The sequence below is a fragment of the Brienomyrus brachyistius genome, chromosome 2 (genome assembly GCF_023856365.1).
Source record: "Brienomyrus brachyistius isolate T26 chromosome 2, BBRACH_0.4, whole genome shotgun sequence".
NCBI lineage: Eukaryota > Metazoa > Chordata > Actinopteri > Osteoglossiformes > Mormyridae > Brienomyrus > Brienomyrus brachyistius.
In genome coordinates this window covers 39,376,307-39,396,956 of record NC_064534.1, presented here as the reverse complement: position 1 = coordinate 39,396,956, position 20,650 = coordinate 39,376,307, and the positions used below count along the sequence as shown (strand labels likewise).

Here is a 20,650-nt window from a genome sequence, read left to right as displayed (position 1 = left end):
GTTATCAACTCCGCTAACAGCCACAAAATCTCCGCCGCACGAAGCCCACTGGTAGCTGCTGAATCACATGCTTCCCCAAAACGTCGCGCTGTCAGAACACTGGGAGCTACACACACCAACAAGTCCATACTGCAGGCTGCAGCCAGAACAATTTTCTACATTCAAACATCGACGGCCTCTTCTCTCTAAAAATTCACCAGACCGCTTCTACCACCAGCAAAGAAGTTTCCATCCCTAATTCCTCTGTGATTCCCACTAACCTAAACATTAAGCTGGCATTGAAGGGTGTGAATTACCCCGGCCAATCTGTTCTTTTAAATACAGCTTTTAGCAAGTTTTGAAAGGAGAAGAGCAGAACTTGCTATGCCAATAATATCGAGTCTTCTGTGGCGAAGTGGTTTTTGCATAGAAAACAAAGCGGTCAGTTGAAGAGGAATAATATCAGTACTTTGTTTAAAACTGTGTGTAAAAAGCTGTCTCTTTATCATTAACAATAAGTTGTAAAACGTGAATGGGGAGTGACAGTCTTCAAGTTTGTGAGAAGATCGCGCCCTGGTGGAATAAAGGCACGAACAGCTTACAGCACCTAGAATTACCAGGAAGTATTTAGAGTAAAACGGTTTCTAAAAGCTGCCTTTATGAATGAGAGAAAAAAAAAAATATATATATATAAAATAGTAAAATGGAAGGGGAGTGATAGATTTAAATTAATCGTGAAGTGGAGCGCCCCCTGTATAAAGTAAAAGTGAGAAAAGCTTACAGCACCTGGTATTCCCAGGAGGTCTCCCATCCAAGTACTAACCAGACCCTAACCTGTTTAGCTTCCAAGATCAGATGAGATCGGGCGTGTTCAGGGTGGTATGGCCGTAAGCGAGAGATGCTACCAAAAACAGCCCTTTTGCATTACACGCGTCTATACATGCCAGTTAGTCCCATTGGATCCTACTCCTGGTTTTTTTTTTTTTTATCTGACTCACACTGCAGCCCCACCATCCAATCGGCAGCGCCGGACCCACACCAAACATTCACCAAACTACTCAGCCGGCAGCCTACCACAATTATTCCATTCTTTCCGCATCCGCACACTTCCTTCTTTTTAACTCCTTTTCACTACCGCACAGGTTAATCGCCGCACGTCCCCCGCCGGCAAACATTACTCCTTTGTCTACTGCATGTAGGCTTCTCTTAACGACCCTCTGTTATCAACTCCGCTAACAGCCACAAAATCTCCGCCGCACGAAGCCCACTGGTAGCTGCTGAATCACATGCTTCCCCAAAACGTCGCGCTGTCAGAACACTGGTAGCTACACACACCAACAAGTCCATACTGCAGGCTGCAGCCAGAACAATTTTCTACATTCAAACATCGACGGCCTCTTCTCTCTAAAAATTCACCAGACCGCTTATACCACCAGCAAAGAAGTTTCCATCCCTAATTCCTCTGTGATTCCCACTAACCTAAATATTAAGCTGGCATTGAAGGGTGTGAATTACCCCGGCCAATCTGTTCTTTTAAATACAGCTTTTAGCAAGTTTTGAAAGGAGAAGAGCAGAACTTGCTATGCTAATAATATCGAGTCTTCTGTGGCGAAGTGGTTTTTGCATAGAAAACAAAGCGGTCAGTTGAAGAGGAATAATATCAGTACTTTGTTTAAAACTGTGTGTAAAAAGCTGTCTCTTTATCATTAACAATAAGTTGTAAAACGTGAATGGGGAGTGACAGTCTTCAAGTTTGTGAGAAGATCGCGCACTGGTGGAATAAAGGCACGAATAGCTTAAAGCACCTAGAATTACCAGGAAGTATTTAGAGTAAAACGGTTTCTAAAAGCTGCCTTTAGGAATGAGAGAAAAAAAAATATATATATATATAAAATAGTAAAATGGAAGGGGAGTGATAGATTTAAATTAATCGTGAAGTGGAGCGCCCCCTGTACAAAGTAAAAGTGAGAAAAGCTTACAGCACCTGGTATTCCCAGGTGGTCTCCCATCCAAGTACTAACCAGACCCTACCCAGCTTCCGAGATCAGATGAAATCGGGCGTGTTCAGGGTGGTATGGCCGTAAGCGAGAGTTGCTACCAAAAACAGCCCTTTTGCATTACACGCGTCTATACATGCCAGTTAGTCCCATTGGATCCTACTCCTGGTTTTTTTTTTTTTTATCTGACTCACACTGCAGCCCCACCATCCAATCGGCAGCGCCGGACCCACACCAAACATTCACCAAACTACTCAGCCGGCAGCCTACCACAATTATTCCATTCATTCCGCATCCGCACACTTCCTTCTTTTTAACTCCTTTTCACTACCGCACAGGTTAATCGCCGCACGTCCCCCGCCGGCAAACATTACTCCTTTGCCTACAGCATGCAGGCTTCTCTTAACGACCCTCTGTTATCAACTCCGCTAACAGCCACAAAATCTCCGCCGCACGAAGCCCACTGGTAGCTGCTGAATCACATGCTTCCCCAAAACGTCGCGCTGTCAGAACACTGGGAGCTACACACACCAACAAGTCCATACTGCAGGCTGCAGCCAGAACAATTTTCTACATTCAAACATCGACGGCCTCTTCTCTCTAAAAATTCACCAGACCGCTTCTACCACCAGCAAAGAAGTTTCCATCCCTAATTCCTCTGTGATTCCCACTAACCTAAACATTAAGCTGGCATTGAAGGGTGTGAATTACCCCGGCCAATCTGTTCTTTTAAATACAGCTTTTAGCAAGTTTTGAAAGGAGAAGAGCAGAACTTGCTATGCCAATAATATCGAGTCTTCTGTGGCGAAGTGGTTTTTGCATAGAAAACAAAGCGGTCAGTTGAAGAGGAATAATATCAGTACTTTGTTTAAAACTGTGTGTAAAAAGCTGTCTCTTTATCATTAACAATAAGTTGTAAAACGTGAATGGGGAGTGACAGTCTTCAAGTTTGTGAGAAGATCGCGCACTGGTGGAATAAAGGCACGAATAGCTTAAAGCACCTAGAATTACCAGGAAGTATTTAGAGTAAAACGGTTTCTAAAAGCTGCCTTTAGGAATGAGAGAAAAAAAAAAATATATATATATAAAATAGTAAAATGGAAGGGGAGTGATAGATTTAAATTAATCGTGAAGTGGAGCGCCCCCTGTACAAAGTAAAAGTGAGAAAAGCTTACAGCACCTGGTATTCCCAGGTGGTCTCCCATCCAAGTACTAACCAGACCCTACCCAGCTTCCGAGATCAGATGAGATCGGGCGTGTTCAGGGTGGTATGGCCGTAAGCGAGAGTTGCTACCAAAAACAGCCCTTTTGCATTACACGCGTCTATACATGCCAGTTAGTCCCATTGGATCCTACTCCTGGTTTTTTTTTTTTTTATCTGACTCACACTGCAGCCCCACCATCCAATCGGCAGCGCCGGACCCACACCAAACATTCACCAAACTACTCAGCCGGCAGCCTACCACAATTATTCCATTCATTCCGCATCCGCACACTTCCTTCTTTTTAACTCCTTTTCACTACCGCACAGGTTAATCGCCGCACGTCCCCCGCCGGCAAACATTACTCCTTTGCCTACAGCATGCAGGCTTCTCTTAACGACCCTCTGTTATCAACTCCGCTAACAGCCACAAAATCTCCGCCGCACGAAGCCCACTGGTAGCTGCTGAATCACATGCTTCCCCAAAACGTCGCGCTGTCAGAACACTGGGAGCTACACACACCAACAAGTCCATACTGCAGGCTGCAGCCAGAACAATTTTCTACATTCAAACATCGACGGCCTCTTCTCTCTAAAAATTCACCAGACCGCTTCTACCACCAGCAAAGAAGTTTCCATCCCTAATTCCTCTGTGATTCCCACTAACCTAAACATTAAGCTGGCATTGAAGGGTGTGAATTACCCCGGCCAATCTGTTCTTTTAAATACAGCTTTTAGCAAGTTTTGAAAGGAGAAGAGCAGAACTTGCTATGCCAATAATATCGAGTCTTCTGTGGCGAAGTGGTTTTTGCATAGAAAACAAAGCGGTCAGTTGAAGAGGAATAATATCAGTACTTTGTTTAAAACTGTGTGTAAAAAGCTGTCTCTTTATCATTAACAATAAGTTGTAAAACGTGAATGGGGAGTGACAGTCTTCAAGTTTGTGAGAAGATTGCGCCCTGGTGGAATAAAGGCACGAACAGCTTACAGCACCTAGAATTACCAGGCAGTATTTAGAGTAAAACGGTTTCTAAAAGCTGCCTTTATGAATGAGAGAAAAAAGAAATATATAATATAGTAAAATGGAAGGGGAGTGATAGATTTAAATTAATCGTGAAGTGGAGCGCCCCCTGTATAAAGTAAAAGTGAGAAAAGCTTACAGCACCTGGTATTCCCAGGTGGTCTCCCATTCAAGTACTAACCAGACCCTACCCTGCTTAGCTTCCGAGATCAGACGAGATCGGGTGCGTTCAGGGTGGTATGGCCGTAAGCGAGAGACGCTACCAAAAATAGCCCTTTTGCATTACACGCGTCTATACATACCAGTTAGTCCCATTGGATCCTACTCCTGTTTTTTTTTTTTTTATCTGACTCACACTGCAGCACCACCATCCAATCGGCAGTGCCGGACCCACACCAAACATTCACCAAACTACTCATCCGGCAGCCTACCACAATTATTCCATTCTTTCCGCATCCGCACACTTCCTTCTCTTTAACTCCTTTTCACTACCGCACAGGTTAATCGCTGCACGTCCCCCGCCGGCAAACATTACTCCTTTGCCTACCTCTTGCAGGCTTCTCTTAACAACCCTCTGTTATCAACTCCGCTAACAGCCACAAAATCTCTGCCGCACGAAGCCCACTGGTAGCTGTTGAATCACATGCTTACCCAAAATGTCGCGCTGTCAGAACACTGGGAGCTACACACACCAACAAGTCCATACTGCAGGCTGCAGCCAGAACTATTTTCTACATTCAAACATCGACGGCCTCTTCTCTCTAAAAATTCACCAGACCGCTTCTACCACCAGCAAAGAAGTTTCCATCCCTAATTCCTCTGTGATTCCCACTAACCTAAACATTAAGCTGGCATTGAAGGGTGTGAATTACCCCGGCCAATCTGTTCTTTTAAATACAGCTTTTAGCAAGTTTTGAAAGGAGAAGAGCAGAACTTGCTATGCCAATAATATCGAGTCTTCTGTGGCGAAGTGGTTTTTGCATAGAAAACAAAGCGGTCAGTTGAAGAGGAATAATATCAGTACTTTGTTTAAAACTGTGTGTAAAAAGCTGTCTCTTTATCATTAACAATAAGTTGTAAAACGTGAATGTGGAGTGACAGTCTTCAAGTTTGTCAGAAGATCGCGCCCTGGTGGAATAAAGGCACGAACAGCTTACAGCACCTAGAATTACCAGGCAGTATTTAGAGTAAAACGGTGTGTAAAGGCTGCCTTTATGAATGAGAGAAAAAATATATATATATAAAATAGTAAAATGGAAGGGGAGTGATAGATTTAAATTAATCGTGAAGTGGAGCGCCCCCTGTATAAAGTAAAAGTGAGAAAAGCTTACAGCACGTGGTATTCACAGGCAGTCTCCCATCCAAGTACTAACCAGACCCTACCCCACTTAGCTTCCGAGATCAGACGAGATCAGGCGTGTTCAGGGTGGTATGGCCGTAAGCAAGAGCTGCTGCCAAAAACAGCCCTTTTGCATTACACGCGTCTATACATGCCAGTTAGTCCCATTGGATCCTACTCCTGGTTTTTTTTTTTTATCTGACTCACACTGCAGCCCCACCATCCAATCGGCAGCGCCGGACCCACACCAAACATTCACCAAACTACTCAGCCGGCAGCCTACCACAATTATTCCATTCTTTCCGCATCCGCACACTTCCTTCTCTTTAAGTCCTTTTCACTACCGCACAGGTTAATCGCCGCACGTCCCCCGCCGGCAAACATTACTCCTTTGCCTACTGCATGTAGGCTTCTCTTAACGACCCTCTGTTATCAACTCCGCTAACAGCCACAAAATCTCCGCCGCACGAAGCCCACTGGTAGCTGCTGAATCACATGCTTCCCCAAAACGTCGCGCTGTCAGAACACTGGGAGCTACACACACCAACAAGTCCATACTGCAGGCTGCAGCCAGAACAATTTTCTACATTCAAACATCGACGGCCTCTTCTCTCTAAAAATTCACCAGACCGCTTCTACCACCAGCAAAGAAGTTTCCATCCCTAATTCCTCTGTGATTCCCACTAACCTAAATATTAAGCTGGCATTGAAGGGTGTGAATTACCCCGGCCAATCTGTTCTTTTAAATACAGCTTTTAGCAAGTTTTGAAAGGAGAAGAGCAGAACTTGCTATGCCAATAATATCGAGTCTTCTGTGGCGAAGTGGTTTTTGCATAGAAAACAAAGCGGTCAGTTGAAGAGGAATAATATCAGTACTTTGTTTAAAACTGTGTGTAAAAAGCTGTCTCTTTATCATTAACAATAAGTTGTAAAACGTGAATGGGGAGTGACAGTCTTCAAGTTGGTGAGAAGATCGCGCCCTGGTGGAATAAAGGCACGAACAGCTTACAGCACCTAGAATTACCAGGAAGTATTTAGAGTAAAACGGCTTCTAAAAGCTGCCTTTATGAATGAGAGAAAAAAAAAAATATATATATAAAATAGTAAAATGGAAGGGGAGTGATAGATTTAAATTAATCGTGAAGTGGAGCGCCCCCTGTATAAAGTAAAAGTGAGAAAAGCTTACAGCACCTGGTATTCCCAGGTGGTCTCCCATCCAAGTACTAACCAGACCCTACCCTGCTTGGCTTCCGAGATCAGACGAGATCGGGCGTGTTCAGGGTGGTATGGCCGTAAGCGAGAGATGGTACCAAAAACAGCCCTTTTGCATTACACGCGTCTGTACATGCCAGTTAGTCCCATTGGATCCTACTCCTGGTTTTTTTTTTTTTTTTATCTGACTCACACTGCAGCCCCACCATCCAATCGGCAGCGCCGGACCCACACCAAACATTCACCAAACTACTCAGCCGGCAGCCTACCACAATTATTCCATTCTTTCCGCATCCGCACACTTCCTTCTTGTTAACTCCTTTTCACTACCGCACAGGTTAATCGCCGCACGTCCCCCGCCGGCAAACATTACTCCTTTGCCTACTGCATGTAGGCTTCTTTTAACGACCCTCTGTTATCAACTCCGCTAACAGCCACAAAATCTCCGCCGCACGAAGCCCACTGGTAGCTGCTGAATCACATGCTTCCCCAAAACGTCGCGCTGTCAGAACACTGGGAGCTACACAGACCAACAAGTCCATACTGCAGGCTGCAGCCAGAACAATTTTCTACATTCAAACATCGACGGCCTCTTCTCTCTAAAAATTCACCAGCCCGCTTCTACCACCAGCAAAGAAGTTTCCATCCCTAATTCCTCTGTGATTCCCACTAACCTAAACATTAAGCTGGCATTGAAGGGTGTGAATTACCCCGGCCAATCTGTTCTTTTAAATACAGCTTTTAGCAAGTTTTGAAAGGAGAAGAGCAGAACTTGCTATGCCAATAATATCGAGTCTTCTGTGGCGAAGTGGTTTTTGCATAGAAAACAAAGCGGTCAGTTGAAGAGGAATAATATCAGTACTTTGTTTAAAACTGTGTGTAAAAAGCTGTCTCTTTATCATTAACAATAAGTTGTAAAACGTGAATGGGGAGTGACAGTCTTCAAGTTTGTGAGAAGATCGCGCCCTGGTGGAATAAAGGCACGAACAGCTTACAGCACCTAGAATTACCAGGAAGTATTTAGAGTAAAACGGTTTCTAAAAGCTGCCTTTATGAATGAGAGAAAAAAATATATATATATATAAAATAGTAAAATGGAAGGGGAGTGATAGATTTAAATTAATCGTGAAGTGGAGCGCCCCCTGTATAAAGTAAAAGTGAGAAAAGCTTACAGCACCTGGTATTCCCAGGTGGTCTCCCATCCAAGTACTAACCAGACCCTACCCTGCTTGGCTTCCGAGATCGGATGAGATCAGGTGTGTTCAGGGTGGTATGGCCATAAGCGAGAGACGCGACCAAAAACAGCCCTTTTGCATTACACGCGTCTATACATGCCAGTTAGTCCCATTGGATCCTACTCCTGGTTTTTTTTTTTTTTTTATCTGACTCACACTGCAGCCCCACCATCCAATCGGCAGCGCCGGACCCACACCAAACATTCACCAAACTACTCAGCCGGCAGCCTACCACAATTATTCCATTCTTTCCGCATCCGCACACTTCCTTCTTGTTAACTCCTTTTCACTACCGCACAGGTTAATCGCCGCACGTCCCCCGCCGGCAAACATTACTCCTTTGCCTACTGCATGTAGGCTTCTCTTAACGACCCTCTGTTATCAACTCCGCTAACAGCCACAAAATCTCCGCCGCACGAAGCCCACTGGTAGCTGCTGAATCACATGCTTCCCCAAAACGTCGCGCTGTCAGAACACTGGGAGCTACACACACCAACAAGTCCATACTGCAGGCTGCAGCCAGAACTATTTTCTACATTCAAACATCGACGGCCTCTTCTCTCTAAAAATTCACCAGACCGCTTCTACCACCAGCAAAGAAGTTTCCATCCCTAATTCCTCTGTGATTCCCACTAACCTAAACATTAAGCTGGCATTGAAGGGTGTGAATTACCCCGGCCAATCTGTTCTTTTAAATACAGCTTTTAGCAAGTTTTGAAAGGAGAAGAGCAGAACTTGCTATGCCAATAATATCGAGTCTTCTGTGGCGAAGTGGTTTTTGCATAGAAAACAAAGCGGTCAGTTGAAGAGGAATAATATCAGTACTTTGTTTAAAACTGTGTGTAAAAAGCTGTCTCTTTATCATTAACAATAAGTTGTAAAACGTGAATGGGGAGTGACAGTCTTCAAGTTTGTGAGAAGATCGCGCCCTGGTGGAATAAAGGCACGAACAGCTTACAGCACCTAGAATTACCAGGAAGTATTTAGAGTAAAACGGTTTCTAGAAGCTGCCTTTATGAATGAGAGAAAAAAAAAAAAATATATATATATATATAAAATAGTAAAATGGAAGGGGAGTGATAGATTTAAATTAATCGTGAAGTGGAGCACCCCCTGTATGAAGTAAAAGTGAGAATAGCTTACAGCACCTGGTATTCCCAGGTGGTCTCCCATCGAAGTACTAACCAGACCCTACCCTGCTTAACTTCCAAGATCAGATGAGATCGGGCGTGTTCAGGGTGGTATGGCCATAAGCGAGAGATGCTACCAAAAACAGCCCTTTTGCATTACACGCGTCTATACATGCCAGTTAGTCCCATTGGATCCTACTCCTGGTTTTTTTTTTTTTTATCTGACTCACACTGCAGCCCCACCATCCAATCGGCAGCGCCGGACCCACACCAAACATTCACCAAACTACTCAGCCGGCAGCCTACCACAATTATTCCATTCTTTCCGCATCCGCACACTTCCTTCTTTTTAACTCCTTTTCACTACCGCACAGGTTAATCGCCGCACGTCCCCCGCCGGCAAACATTACTCCTTTGCCTACTGCATGTAGGCTTCTCTTAACGACCCTCTGTTATCAACTCCGCTAACAGCCACAAAATCTCCGCCGCACGAAGCCCACTGGTAGCTGCTGAATCACATGCTTCCCCAAAACGTCACACTGTCAGAACACTGGGAGCTACACACACCAACAAGTCCATACTGCAGGCTGCAGCCAGAACAATTTTCTACATTCAAACATCGACGGCCTCTTCTCTCTAAAAATTCACCAGACCGCTTCTACCACCAGCAAAGAAGTTTCCATCCCTAATTCCTCTGTGATTCCCACTAACCTAAATATTAAGCTGGCATTGAAGGGTGTGAATTACCCCGGCCAATCTGTTCTTTTAAATACAGCTTTTAGCAAGTTTTGAAAGGAGAAGAGCAGAACTTGCTATGCCAATAATATCGAGTCTTCTGTGGCGAAGTGGTTTTTGCATAGAAAACAAAGCGGTCAGTTGAAGAGGAATAATATCAGTACTTTGTTTAAAACTGTGTGTAAAAAGCTGTCTCTTTATCATTAACAATAAGTTGTAAAACGTGAATGGGGAGTGACAGTCTTCAAGTTGGTGAGAAGATCGCGTCCTGGTGGAATAAAGGCACGAACAGCTTACAGCACCTAGAATTACCAGGAAGTATTTAGAGTAAAACGGTTTCTAAAAGCTGCCTTTATGAATGAGAGAAAAAAATATATATATATATAAAATAGTAAAATGGAAGGGGAGTGATAGATTTAAATTAATCGTGAAGTGGAGCGCCCCCTGTATAAAGTAAAAGTGAGAAAAGCTTACAGCACCTGGTATTCCCAGGTGGTCTCCCATCCAAGTACTAACCAGACCCTACCCTGCTTGGCTTCCGAGATCGGATGAGATCAGGTGTGTTCAGGGTGGTATGGCCATAAGCGAGAGACGCGACCAAAAACAGCCCTTTTGCATTACACGCGTCTATACATGCCAGTTAGTCCCATTGGATCCTACTCCTGGTTTTTTTTTTTTTTTATCTGACTCACACTGCAGCCCCACCATCCAATCGGCAGCGCCGGACCCACACCAAACATTCACCAAACTACTCAGCCGGCAGCCTACCACAATTATTCCATTCTTTCCGCATCCGCACACTTCCTTCTTGTTAACTCCTTTTCACTACCGCACAGGTTAATCGCCGCACGTCCCCCGCCGGCAAACATTACTCCTTTGCCTACTGCATGTAGGCTTCTCTTAACGACCCTCTGTTATCAACTCCGCTAACAGCCACAAAATCTCCGCCGCACGAAGCCCACTGGTAGCTGCTGAATCACATGCTTCCCCAAAACGTCGCGCTGTCAGAACACTGGGAGCTACACACACCAACAAGTCCATACTGCAGGCTGCAGCCAGAACTATTTTCTACATTCAAACATCGACGGCCTCTTCTCTCTAAAAATTCACCAGACCGCTTCTACCACCAGCAAAGAAGTTTCCATCCCTAATTCCTCTGTGATTCCCACTAACCTAAATATTAAGCTGGCATTGAAGGGTGTGAATTACCCCGGCCAATCTGTTCTTTTAAATACAGCTTTTAGCAAGTTTTGAAAGGAGAAGAGCAGAACTTGCTATGCTAATAATATCGAGTCTTCTGTGGCGAAGTGGTTTTTGCATAGAAAACAAAGCGGTCAGTTGAAGAGGAATAATATCAGTACTTTCTTTAAAACTGTGTGTAAAAAGCTGTCTCTTTATCATTAACAATAAGTTGTAAAACGTGAATGGGGAGTGACAGTCTTCAAGTTTGTGAGAAGATCGCGCCCTGGTGGAATAAAGGCACGAACAGCTTACAGCACCTAGAATTACCAGGAAGTATTTAAAGTAAAATGGTGTGTAAAAGCTGCCTTTATGAATGAGAGAAAAATATATATATATATAAAATAGTCAAATGGAAGGGGAGTGATAGATTTAAATTAATTGTGAAGTGGAGCGCCCCCTGTATAAAGTAAAAGTGAGAAAAGCTTACAGCACCTGGAATTCCCAGGAGGTCTCCCATCCAAGTACTAACCAGACCCTACCCTGCTTGGCTTCCGAGATCGGATGAGATCGGGCGTGTTCAGGGTGGTATGGCCATAAGCGAGAGACGTGACCAAAAACAGCCCTTTTGCATTACACGCGTCTATACATGCCAGTTAGTCCCATTGGATCATACTCCTGGTTTTTTTTTTTTTTTTATCTGACTCACACTGCAGCACCACCATCCAATCGGCAGCGCCGGACCCACACCAAACATTCACCAAACTACTCAGCCGGCAGCCTACCACAATTATTCCATTCTTTCCGCATCCGCACACTTCCTTCTTTTTAACTCCTTTTCACTACCGCACAGGATAATCGCCGCACGTCCCCCGCCGGCAAACATTACTCCTTTGCCTACTGCATGCAGGCTTCTCTTAACGACCCTCTGTTATCAACTCCGCTAACAGCCACAAAATCTCTGCCGCACGAAGCCCACTGGTAGCTGCTGAATCACATGCTTCCCCAAAACGTCGCGCTGTCAGAACACTGGGAGCTACACACACCAACAAGTCCATACTGCAGGCTGCAGCCAGAACTATTTTCTACATTCAAACATCGACGGCCTCTTCTCTCTAAAAATTCACCAGACCGCTTCTACCACCAGCAAAGAAGTTTCCATCCCTAATTCCTCTGTGATTCCCACTAACCTAAACATTAAGCTGGCATTGAAGGGTGTGAATTACCCCAGCCAATCTGTTCTTTTAAATACAGCTTTTAGCAAGTTTTGAAAGGAGAAGAGCAGAACTTGCTATGCCAATAATATCGAGTCTTCTGTGGTGAAGTGGTTTTTGCATAGAAAACAAAGCGGTCAGTTGAAGAGGAATAATATCAGTACTTTGTTTAAAACTGTGTGTAAAAAGCTGTCTCTTTATCATTAACAATAAGTTGTAAAACGTGAATGGGGAGTGACAGTCTTAAAGTTTGTGAGAAGATCGCGCCCTGGTGGAATAAAGGCACGAACAGCTTACAGCACCTAGAATTACCAGGAAGTATTTAAAGTAAAATGGTGTGTAAAAGCTGCCTTTATGAATGAGAGAAAAATATATATATATATAAAATAGTCAAATGGAAGGGGAGTGATAGATTTAAATTAATTGTGAAGTGGAGCGCCCCCTGTATAAAGTAAAAGTGAGAAAAGCTTACAGCACCTGGAATTCCCAGGAGGTCTCCCATCCAAGTACTAACCAGACCCTACCCTGCTTGGCTTCCGAGATCGGATGAGATCGGGCGTGTTCAGGGTGGTATGGCCATAAGCGAGAGACGTGACCAAAAACAGCCCTTTTGCATTACACGCGTCTATACATGCCAGTTAGTCCCATTGGATCATACTCCTGGTTTTTTTTTTTTTTTTATCTGACTCACACTGCAGCACCACCATCCAATCGGCAGCGCCGGACCCACACCAAACATTCACCAAACTACTCAGCCGGCAGCCTACCACAATTATTCCATTCTTTCCGCATCCGCACACTTCCTTCTTTTTAACTCCTTTTCACTACCGCACAGGATAATCGCCGCACGTCCCCCGCCGGCAAACATTACTCCTTTGCCTACTGCATGCAGGCTTCTCTTAACGACCCTCTGTTATCAACTCCGCTAACAGCCACAAAATCTCTGCCGCACGAAGCCCACTGGTAGCTGCTGAATCACATGCTTCCCCAAAACGTCGCGCTGTCAGAACACTGGGAGCTACACACACCAACAAGTCCATACTGCAGGCTGCAGCCAGAACTATTTTCTACATTCAAACATCGACGGCCTCTTCTCTCTAAAAATTCACCAGACCGCTTCTACCACCAGCAAAGAAGTTTCCATCCCTAATTCCTCTGTGATTCCCACTAACCTAAACATTAAGCTGGCATTGAAGGGTGTGAATTACCCCAGCCAATCTGTTCTTTTAAATACAGCTTTTAGCAAGTTTTGAAAGGAGAAGAGCAGAACTTGCTATGCCAATAATATCGAGTCTTCTGTGGTGAAGTGGTTTTTGCATAGAAAACAAAGCGGTCAGTTGAAGAGGAATAATATCAGTACTTTGTTTAAAACTGTGTGTAAAAAGCTGTCTCTTTATCATTAACAATAAGTTGTAAAACGTGAATGGGGAGTGACAGTCTTCAAGTTTGTGAGAAGATCGCGCCCTGGTGGAATAAAGGCACGAACAGCTTACAGCACCTAGAATTACCAGGAAGTATTTAAAGTAAAATGGTGTGTAAAAGCTGCCTTTATGAATGAGAGAAAAATATATATATATATAAAATAGTAAAATGGAAGGGGAGTGATAGATTTAAATTAATCGTGAAGTGGAGCGCCCCCTGTATAAAGTAAAAGTGAGAAAAGCTTACAGCACCTGGTATTCCCAGGAGGTCTCCCATCCAAGTACTAACCAGACCCTAACCTGCTTGGCTTCCGAGATCGGACGAGATCGGGCGTGTTCAGGGTGGTATGGCCATAAGCGAGAGATGCGACCAAAAACAGCCCTTTTGCATTACACACGTCTATACATGCCAGTTAGTCCCATTGGATCCTACTCCTGGTTTTTTTTTTTTTTATCTGACTCACACTGCAGCACCACCATCCAATCGGCAGCGCCGGACCCACACCAAACATTCACCAAACTACTCAGCCGGCAGCCTACCACAATTATTCCATTCTTTCCGCATCCGCACACTTCCTTCTTTTTAACTCCTTTTCACTACCGCACAGGTTAATCGCCGCACGTCCCCCGCCGGCAAACATTACTCCTTTGCCTACTGCATGCAGGCTTCTCTTAACGACCCTCTGTTATCAACTCCGCTAACAGCCACAAAATCTCCGCCGCACGAAGCCCACTGGTAGCTGCTGAATCACATGCTTCCCCAAAACGTCGCGCTGTCAGAACACTGGGAGCTACACACACCAACAAGTCCATACTGCAGGCTGCAGCCAGAACTATTTTCTACATTCAAACATCGACGGCCTCTTCTCTCTAAAAATTCACCAGACCGCTTCTACCACCAGCAAAGAAGTTTCCATCCCTAATTCCTCTGTGATTCCCACTAACCTAAACATTAAGCTGGCATTGAAGGGTGTGAATTACCCCGGCCAATCTGTTCTTTTAAATACAGCTTTTAGCAAGTTTTGAAAGGAGAAGAGCAGAACTTGCTATGCCAATAATATCGAGTCTTCTGTGGCGAAGTGGTTTTTGCATAGAAAACAAAGCGGTCAGTTGAAGAGGAATAATATCAGTACTTTGTTTAAAACTGTGAGTAAAAAGCTGTCTCTTTATCATTAACAATAAGTTGTAAAACGTGAATGGGGAGTGACAGTCTTCAAGTTTGTGAGAAGATCGCGCCCTGGAGAAATAAAGGCACGAACAGCTTACAGCACCTAGAATTACCAGGAAGTATTTAAAGTAAAATGGTGTGTAAAAGCTGCCTTTATGAATGAGAGAAAAATATATATATATATAAAATAGTAAAATGGAAGGGGAGTGATAGATTTAAATTAATCGTGAAGTGGAGCGCCCCCTGTATAAAGTAAAAGTGAGAAAAGCTTACAGCACCTGGTATTCCCAGGAGGTCTCCCATCCAAGTACTAACCAGACCCTACCCTGCTTGGCTTCCGAGATCAGATGAGATCGGGCGTGTTCAGGGTGGTATGGCCATAAGCGAAAGACGCTACCAAAAACAGCCCTTTTGCATTACATGCGTCTATACATGCCAGTTAGTCCCATTGGATCATACTCCTGTTTTTTTTATTTTTTTTATCTGACTCACACTGCAGCACCACCATCCAATCGGCAGCGCCGGACCCACACCAAACATTCACCAAACTACTCAGCCGGCAGCCTACCACAATTATTCCATTCTTTCCGCATCCGCACACTTCCTTCTTTTTAACTCCTTTTCACTACCGCACAGGTTAATCGCCGCACGTCCCCCGCCGGCAAACATTACTCCTTTGCCTGCTGCATGCAGGCTTCTCTTAACGACCCTCTGTTATCAACTCCGCTAACAGCCACAAAATCTCCGCCGCACGAAGCCCACTGGTAGCTGCTGAATCACATGCTTCCCCAAAACGTCGCGCTGTCAGAACACTGGGAGCTACACAAACCAACAAGTCCATACTGCAGGCTGCAGCCAGAACTATTTTCTACATTCAAACATCGACGGCCTCTTCTCTCTAAAAATTCACCAGACCGCTTCTACCACCAGCAAAGAAGTTTCCATCCCTAATTCCTCTGTGATTCCCACTAACCTAAACATTAAGCTGGCATTGAAGGGTGTGAATTACCCCGGCCAATCTGTTCTTTTAAATACAGCTTTTAGCAAGTTTTGAAAGGTGAAGAGCAGAACTTGCTATGCCAATAATATCGAGTCTTCTGTTGCGAAGTGGTTTTTGCATAGAAAACAAAGCGGTCAGTTGAAGAGGAATAATATCAGTACTTTCTTTAAAACTGTGTGTAAAATGCTGTCTCTTTATCATTAACAATAAGTTGTAAAACGTGAATGGGGAGTGACAGTCTTCAAGTTTGTGAGAAGATCGCGCCCTGGTGGAATAAAGGCACGAACAGCTTACAGCACCTAGAATTACCAGGAAGTATTTGGAGTAAAACGGTGTGTAAAAGCTGCCTTTATGAATGAGAGAAATATATATATATATATATAAAATAGTAAAATGGAAGGGGAGTGATAGATTTAAATTAATCGTGAAGTGGAGCGCCCCCTGTATAAAGTAAAAGTGAGAAAAGCTTACAGCACCTGGTATTCCCAGGAGGTCTCCCATCCAAGTACTAACCAGACCCTACCCTGCTTGGCTTCCGAGATCGGATCAGATCGGGCGTGTTCAGGGTGGTATGGCCATAAGCGAGAGATGCGACCAAAAACAGCCCTTTTGCATTACACACGTCTATACATGCCAGTTAGTCCCATTGGATCCTACTCCTGTTTTTTTTTTTTTTTATCTGACTCACACTGCAGCACCACCATCCAATCGGCAGCGCCGGACCCACACCAAACATTCACCAAACTACTCAGCCGGCAGCCTACCACAATTATTCCATTCTTTCCGCATCCGCACACTTCCTTCTTTTTAACTCCTTTTCACTACTGCACAGGTTAATCGCTGCACGTCCCCCGCCGGCAAGCATTACTCCTTTGCCTACTGCATGCAGGCTTCTCTTAACGACCCTCTGTTATCAACTCCGCTAACAGCCACAAAATCTCCGCCGCACGAAGGCCACTGGTAGCTGCTGAATCACATGCTTCCCCAAAACGTCGCACTGTCAGAACACTGGGAGCTACACACACCAACAAGTCCATACTTCAGGCTGCAGCCAGAACTATTTTCTACATTCAAACATCGACGGCCTCTTCTCTCTAAAAATTCACCAGACCGCTTCTACCACCAGCAAAGAAGTTTCCATCCCTAATTCCTCTGTGATTCCCACTAACCTAAACATTAAGCTGGCATTGAAGGGTGTGAATTACCCCGGCCAATCTGTTCTTTTAAATACAGCTTTTAGCAAGTTTTGAAAGGAGAAGAGCAGAACTTGCTATGCCAATAATATCGAGTCTTCTGTGGCGAAGTGGTTTTTGCATAGAAAACAAAGCGGTCAGTTGAAGAGGAATAATATCAGTACTTTGTTTAAAACTGTGTGTAAAAAGCTGTCTCTTTATCATTAACAATAAGTTGTAAAACGTGAATGGGGAGTGACAGTCTTCAAGTTTGTGAGAAGATCGCGCCCTGGTGGAATAAAGGCACAAACAGCTTACAGCACCTAGAATTACCAGGAAGTATTTAAAGTAAAATGGTGTGTAAAAGCTGCCTTTATGAATGAGAGAAAAAAAAAAAAAAAAAATATATATATATATATATATATATATATATATAAAATAGTAAAATGGAAGGGGAGTGATAGATTTAAATTAATCGTGAAGTGGAGCGCCCCCTGTATAAAGTAAAAGTGAGAAAAGCTTACAGCACCTGGTATTCCCAGGAGGTCTCCCATCCAAGTACTAACCAGACCCTACCCTGCTTGGCTTCCGAGATCGGATGAGATCGGGCGTGTTCAGGGTGGTATGGCCATAAGCAAGAGACGTGACCAAAAACAGCCCTTTTGCATTACACGCGTCTATACATGCCAGTTAGTCCCATTGGATCATACTCCTGGTTTTTTTTTTTTTTTTTTCTGACTCACACTGCAGCACCACCATCCAATCGGCAGCGCCGGACCCACACCAAACATTCACCAAACTACTCAGCCGGCAGCCTACCACAATTATTCCATTATTTCCGCATCCGCACACTTCCTTCTTTTTAACTCCTTTTCAGTACCGCACAGGTTAATCGCCGCACGTCCCCCGCCGGCAAACATTACTCCTTTGCCTACTGCATGCAGGCTTCTATTAACGACCCTCTGTTATCAACTCCGCTAACAGCCACAAAATCTCCGCCGCACGAAGCCCACTGGTAGCTGCTGAATCACATGCTTCCCCAAAACGTCGCGCTGTCAGAACACTGGGAGCTACACACACCAACAAGTCCATACTGCAGGCTGCAGCCAGAACAATTTTCTACATTCAAACATCGACGGCCTCTTCTCTCTAAAAATTCACCAGACCGCTTCTACCACCAGCAAAGAAGTTTCCATCCCTAATTCCTCTGTGATTCCCACTAACCTAAACATTAAGCTGGCATTGAAGGGTGTGAATTACCCCGGCCAATCTGTTCTTTTAAATACAGCTTTTAGCAAGTTTTGAAAGGAGAAGAGCAGAACTTGCTATGCCAATAATATCGAGTCTTCTGTGGCGAAGTGGTTTTTGCATAGAAAACAAAGCGGTCAGTTGAAGAGGAATAATATCAGTACTTTGTTTAAAACTGTGTGTAAAAAGCTGTCTCTTTATCATTAACAATAAGTTGTAAAACGTGAATGGGGAGTGACAGTCTTCAAGTTTGTGAGAAGATCGCGCCCTGGTGGAATAAAGGCACAAACAGCTTACAGCACCTAGAATTACCAGGAAGTATTTAAAGTAAAATGGTGTGTAAAAGCTGCCTTTATGAATGAGAGAAAAAAAAAAAAATATATATATATATATATATATATATATATATAAAATAGTAAAATGGAAGGGGAGTGATAGATTTAAATTAATCGTGAAGTGGAGCGCCCCCTGTATAAAGTAAAAGTGAGAAAAGCTTACAGCACCTGGTATTCCCAGGAGGTCTCCCATCCAAGTACTAACCAGACCCTACCCTGCTTGGCTTCCGAGATCGGATGAGATCGGGCGTGTTCAGGGTGGTATGGCCATAAGCAAGAGACGTGACCAAAAACAGCCCTTTTGCATTACACGCGTCTATACATGCCAGTTAGTCCCATTGGATCATACTCCTGGTTTTTTTTTTTTTTTTTTCTGACTCACACTGCAGCACCACCATCCAATCGGCAGCGCCGGACCCACACCAAACATTCACCAAACTACTCAGCCGGCAGCCTACCACAATTATTCCATTCTTTCCGCATCCGCACACTTCCTTCTTTTTAACTCCTTTTCAGTACCGCACAGGTTAATCGCCGCACGTCCCCCGCCGGCAAACATTACTCCTTTGCCTACTGCATGCAGGCTTCTATTAACGACCCTCTGTTATCAACTCCGCTAACATCCACAAAATCTCCGCCGCAGGAAGCCCACTGGTAGCTGCTGAATCACATGCTTCCCCAAAACGTCGCGCTGTCAGAACACTGGGAGCTACACACACCAACAAGTCCATACTGCAGGCTGCAGCCAGAACAATTTTCTACATTCAAACATCGACGGCCTCTTCTCTCTAAAAATTCACCAGACCGCTTCTACCACCAGCAAAGAAGTTTCCATCCCTAATTCCTCTGTGATTCCCACTAACCTAAACATTAAGCTGGCATTGAAGGGTGTGAATTACCCCGGCCAATCTGTTCTTTTAAATACAGCTTTTAGCAAGTTTTGAAAGGAGAAGAGCAGAACTTGCTATGCCAATAATATCGAGTCTTCTGTGGCGAAGTGGTTTTTGCATAGAAAACAAAGCGGTCAGTTGAAGAGGAATAATATCAGTACTTTGTTTAAAACTGTGTGTAAAAAGCTGTCTCTTTATCATTAACAATAAGTTGTAAAACGTGAATGGGGAGTGACAGTCTTCAAGTTTGTGAGAAGATCGCGCCCTGGTGGAATAAAGGCACGAACAGCTTACAGCACCTAGAATTACCAGGAAGTATTTAGAGTAAAACGGTTTCTAAAAGCTGGCTTTATGAAAGAGAGATAAAATATATATATATATATATATAAAATAGTAAAATGGAAGGGGAGTGCTAGATTTCAATTAATCGTGAAGTGGAGCGCCCCCTGTATAAAGTAAAAGCGAGAAAAGCTTACAGCACCTGGTATTCCCAGAAGGTCTCCCATCCAAGTACTAACCAGACCCTACCCTGCTTAGCTTCCAAGATCAGACGAGATCGGGCGTGTTCAGGGTGGTACGGCCGTGAGCGAGAGATGCAACCAAAAACAGCCCTTTTGCATTACACGCGTCTATACATGCCAGTTAGTCCCATTGGATCCTACTCCTGGTTTTTTTTGTTTTTTATCTGACTCACACTGCAGCACCACCATCCAATCGGCAGCGCCGGACCCACACCAAACATTCACCAAACTACTCAGCTGGCAGCCTACCACAATTATTCCATTCTTTCCGCATCCGCACACTTCCTTCTCTTTAAGTCCATTTCACTACCTCACAGGTTAATCGCCGCACGTCCCCCGCCGGCAAACATTACTCATTTGCCTACCGCATGCAGGCTTCTCTTAACGACCCTCTGTAATCAACTCCGCTAACAGCCACAAAATCTCCGCCGCACGAAGCCCACTGGTAGCTGCTGAATCACATGCTTCCCCAAAACGTCGCTCTGTCAGAACACTGGGAGCTACACACACCAACAAGTCCATACTGCAGGCTGCAGCCAGAACAATTTTCTACATTCAAACATCGACGGCCTCTTCTCTCTAAAAATTCACCAGACCGCTTCTACCACCAGCAAAGAAGTTTCCATCCCTAATTCCTCTGTGATTCCCACTAA

The 20,650-nt window shown here is 44.3% G+C and overlaps 14 non-coding genes and 3 pseudogenes across 14 annotated transcripts; all 17 read right to left on the bottom strand.

Moving 5' to 3' along the window:
* Positions 1 to 753: 753 nt before the first annotated feature.
* On the bottom strand, positions 754 to 872 carry LOC125735511 (5S ribosomal RNA). Its single transcript, XR_007394806.1, has one exon. It is a non-coding gene; the product is annotated as a 5S ribosomal RNA (ribosomal RNA).
* A 1,079-nt stretch (positions 873 to 1,951) lies between these two features.
* LOC125731795 (5S ribosomal RNA) lies at positions 1,952 to 2,065 on the bottom strand (annotated as a pseudogene).
* Positions 2,066 to 3,144: 1,079 nt separating this feature from the next.
* Positions 3,145 to 3,258, bottom strand: LOC125731504 (5S ribosomal RNA; annotated as a pseudogene).
* Positions 3,259 to 4,330: 1,072 nt separating this feature from the next.
* On the bottom strand, positions 4,331 to 4,449 carry LOC125734044 (5S ribosomal RNA). The gene has a single exon (XR_007393372.1). It is a non-coding gene; the product is annotated as a 5S ribosomal RNA (ribosomal RNA).
* Positions 4,450 to 5,522: 1,073 nt separating this feature from the next.
* Positions 5,523 to 5,641, bottom strand: LOC125731371 (5S ribosomal RNA; annotated as a pseudogene).
* A 1,075-nt stretch (positions 5,642 to 6,716) lies between these two features.
* Positions 6,717 to 6,835, bottom strand: LOC125732984 (5S ribosomal RNA). Its single transcript, XR_007392344.1, has one exon. It is a non-coding gene; the product is annotated as a 5S ribosomal RNA (ribosomal RNA).
* A 1,079-nt stretch (positions 6,836 to 7,914) lies between these two features.
* On the bottom strand, positions 7,915 to 8,033 carry LOC125733286 (5S ribosomal RNA). Its single transcript, XR_007392635.1, has one exon. It is a non-coding gene; the product is annotated as a 5S ribosomal RNA (ribosomal RNA).
* A 1,087-nt stretch (positions 8,034 to 9,120) lies between these two features.
* Positions 9,121 to 9,239, bottom strand: LOC125733503 (5S ribosomal RNA). Its single transcript, XR_007392847.1, has one exon. It is a non-coding gene; the product is annotated as a 5S ribosomal RNA (ribosomal RNA).
* A 1,077-nt stretch (positions 9,240 to 10,316) lies between these two features.
* LOC125733285 (5S ribosomal RNA) lies at positions 10,317 to 10,435 on the bottom strand. Its single transcript, XR_007392634.1, has one exon. It is a non-coding gene; the product is annotated as a 5S ribosomal RNA (ribosomal RNA).
* Positions 10,436 to 11,511: 1,076 nt separating this feature from the next.
* On the bottom strand, positions 11,512 to 11,630 carry LOC125732826 (5S ribosomal RNA). The gene has a single exon (XR_007392192.1). It is a non-coding gene; the product is annotated as a 5S ribosomal RNA (ribosomal RNA).
* Positions 11,631 to 12,707: 1,077 nt separating this feature from the next.
* On the bottom strand, positions 12,708 to 12,826 carry LOC125732825 (5S ribosomal RNA). Its single transcript, XR_007392191.1, has one exon. It is a non-coding gene; the product is annotated as a 5S ribosomal RNA (ribosomal RNA).
* Positions 12,827 to 13,903: 1,077 nt separating this feature from the next.
* LOC125735282 (5S ribosomal RNA) lies at positions 13,904 to 14,022 on the bottom strand. The gene has a single exon (XR_007394579.1). It is a non-coding gene; the product is annotated as a 5S ribosomal RNA (ribosomal RNA).
* Positions 14,023 to 15,097: 1,075 nt separating this feature from the next.
* Positions 15,098 to 15,216, bottom strand: LOC125733031 (5S ribosomal RNA). Its single transcript, XR_007392389.1, has one exon. It is a non-coding gene; the product is annotated as a 5S ribosomal RNA (ribosomal RNA).
* Positions 15,217 to 16,295: 1,079 nt separating this feature from the next.
* On the bottom strand, positions 16,296 to 16,414 carry LOC125734839 (5S ribosomal RNA). Its single transcript, XR_007394142.1, has one exon. It is a non-coding gene; the product is annotated as a 5S ribosomal RNA (ribosomal RNA).
* Positions 16,415 to 17,520: 1,106 nt separating this feature from the next.
* LOC125732636 (5S ribosomal RNA) lies at positions 17,521 to 17,639 on the bottom strand. The gene has a single exon (XR_007392011.1). It is a non-coding gene; the product is annotated as a 5S ribosomal RNA (ribosomal RNA).
* Positions 17,640 to 18,742: 1,103 nt separating this feature from the next.
* Positions 18,743 to 18,861, bottom strand: LOC125732635 (5S ribosomal RNA). The gene has a single exon (XR_007392010.1). It is a non-coding gene; the product is annotated as a 5S ribosomal RNA (ribosomal RNA).
* A 1,084-nt stretch (positions 18,862 to 19,945) lies between these two features.
* Positions 19,946 to 20,064, bottom strand: LOC125736574 (5S ribosomal RNA). The gene has a single exon (XR_007395851.1). It is a non-coding gene; the product is annotated as a 5S ribosomal RNA (ribosomal RNA).
* Between the last annotated feature and the right edge of the window lie 586 nt (positions 20,065 to 20,650).